This window comes from Schistocerca piceifrons, unplaced genomic scaffold (assembly GCF_021461385.2).
Source record: "Schistocerca piceifrons isolate TAMUIC-IGC-003096 unplaced genomic scaffold, iqSchPice1.1 HiC_scaffold_351, whole genome shotgun sequence".
NCBI classification, from domain to species: domain Eukaryota; kingdom Metazoa; phylum Arthropoda; class Insecta; order Orthoptera; family Acrididae; genus Schistocerca; species Schistocerca piceifrons.
The window spans coordinates 255828-258327 of record NW_025728572.1 but is presented as its reverse complement, the minus strand read 5'-3'; the positions used below and the strand labels follow the sequence as shown (position 1 = coordinate 258327).

Sequence of the window (2500 nt, the reverse complement as noted above, 5' to 3'; positions counted from 1 at the left end):
TGCGAGGGTGAGACACTTCCGCGGGTTAACACGCAGCCCCAGCTGGTCGAGGGCTGCTACTGCTGCGTTGATAAGGGACTGCAGGCCCCCCCTCGTGGAGGCGAAGAGCAGGATGTCATCCGCGAAGGCCGCCGCGTTCGTCTGGCGGCCCAACACCTTGACACCTACGTGTGAGGGCAGCTGATCTAGAACATAATCAACAGCGAAATTGAACAGGAGAGGGGACAGAGGATCTCCTTGCCGAACACCTCTTGCTGGCCGCACGGCCGGGGACTCGTCGCCACCCCCCGCAATTACCGTCGTGCTGTCCGCATAGCAGCCCTCGACGTAGTCAATGAATTCGTCCGGCAGACCATGGGCTTTAAGCACAGGACGCAAAGCCGCATGGTCCAACGAATCGAACGCCTTGGACACATCGAGGGATGCCATGAACACAGAACGACAGCGGCGGACGGCGCCGACGAGTATCCGGTCGAGTAGGAAAGTGTTCTCCAGCATCCCATCCCTTGGGATGAAAGCCCGCTGACGTTCGTCCACAGCACACATCTGCATAAGGCGAGTCGCCAGAACCTTATGGAAGGTTCGGGCTAGCACCGAGCAGACGGTGATGGGCCGAAAGTCAGCGGGGGATGCTGGGGCGGCTGTCTTAGGCAGCAAAGAGGTCCTGGCTCGGAGGAGGGAAGGGGGGAGCTTGCGGGTAAGCAGGAAAAGGTTTAGGAGTTTGGTGGTGACCTCCGCTGGAAGGCGGCGCAGCTGCACCGGCGAGAGGCCGTCAGGGCCGGCAACGGAGCCTCTGGGCGGCAGGGCGGCCGCAACCTCTTCTGCAGTGATCGGCCTCCATAGGCGCTCAAAGTCAACAGACTCCGAGCGCGGGAGAAGCCGGTCGGGAATGGAGCCAGCGTTGGAAGGTGGCTCTGTCGTGAAGAGGCTGCGCCAGAAGTCCACCAGCCCAGGGATGTTCGACGGCGGCTGGAGCAGGGTGCCATCCAGGAGACCACGCACGCAGCGCGCGCGATTCTTCCTGAAGGCATCCTGACATCTGGCATATTCCCACCGGCGGCGCTTCCGCTTGGAGAGCGGAGGGCCACCACCAGACCGCTGCTTGGATGGCGGGCGCAACGTCTTGCTCTTCCTTGCTCCTGCTTCCTCAGAGCCGACAGCACGGAGGGCCTCAGGCAGCCCAGCCGCGACCACTGCCAACGGCGTACCCGGCCCCAAACACGCAAGGTCGTCCAGGGCCGAGAAGCGCGCGGCCGACCGCGGCAGGCCGGCGAGGTGCCTCCATATAGCTTCGTCGACTACAGATGTTTGTGGCGGGCGCTCAAGCTCCGGCGGAGAGGGTGGCCCCTCCGGCAGCGACTCCGGGACGGGTGAATGGCGCAGACCATGCTGCGTCTGTTGTTCCCGCCTCAGCTCCTCTACGTATTCCCGCACCATCGTCCTGTGTGCCACCGTCCTCCTCCTGCACTTGATGGCATCCAGGGTACGGTGCGGAAACAGGGGTAGAAGCTCCTGGTTTGCAAAGAGGACTTTGGAGTCACTGGCACAGAGAAGCCTAGCCTCCGCCAGGGCGAGCTCCCGCATTTCTTCTTCCGCCCACCGAGCTCTCTTCCTATCGGTTATAATCTCCGCATTTGCCGCTTCCGGATGGGCGCGGCGGCGGTGTTGTCCGAGCCCGATCTTGCTGCGGAAGGCACGGCTGCAAATGCTGCAGTGGAACCATGGCTCCACGGCCTGCTCTACTTCAGGGAGGGTTGGCAGGCTAGCAGTCGGGACTGTTGGGCCGGGTCCTTCAGCGGAAGGCCCGGTACCCGTGTTTTCTTCTCTTGTTGTCCCAACATTAAGGGTTTTGCGATGGAGGGCTGGTAACCCCCCAAAGCCCCAAGTGCGGACTTCCACTCTGCTTACCAGTCCTATCAAGGACTGGCGTATCGGCGGGCCCACGGGAAGGGGGGAAGCCGCAGGCAAGGAGAGGCTAAGAGGGCATGGCCCATGTATTGCGCTTCACTTGCCCAGTAACTATGAGAGTCATAGTTACTCCCGCCGTTTACCCGCGCTTGCTTGAATTTCTTCACGTTGACATTCAGAGCACTGGGCAGAAATCACATTGCGTCAACACCCGCTAGGGCCATCGCAATGCTTTGTTTTAATTAGACAGTCGGATTCCCCCAGTCCGTGCCAGTTCTGAGTTGATCGTTGAATGGCGGCCGAAGAGAATCCGCGCACCCGCGCGCCCCCGGAGGAGCACGCTAAGGCGGACGCGGCCTCGCAGCAAGGAAGATCCGTGGGAGGCCAAGGCACGGGACCGAGCTCGGATCCTGCACGCAGGTTGAAGCACCGGGGCGCGAACGCCGCGCAGGCGCGCGCATCCTGCACCGCCGGCCAGCACGAGGCCGACCAACGGCGAGAGCAGACCACGCCCGCGCTAAACGCCCGCACTTACCGGCACCCCTACGGCACTCACCTCGCCCAGGCCCGGCACGTTAGCGCTGACCCACTT

The 2500-nt window shown here is 62.7% G+C and overlaps 1 pseudogene; it reads right to left on the bottom strand.

Moving 5' to 3' along the window:
• LOC124746513 overlaps positions 1 to 2500 on the bottom strand; it is a 7809-nt pseudogene that overhangs the window by 2907 nt on the left and 2402 nt on the right.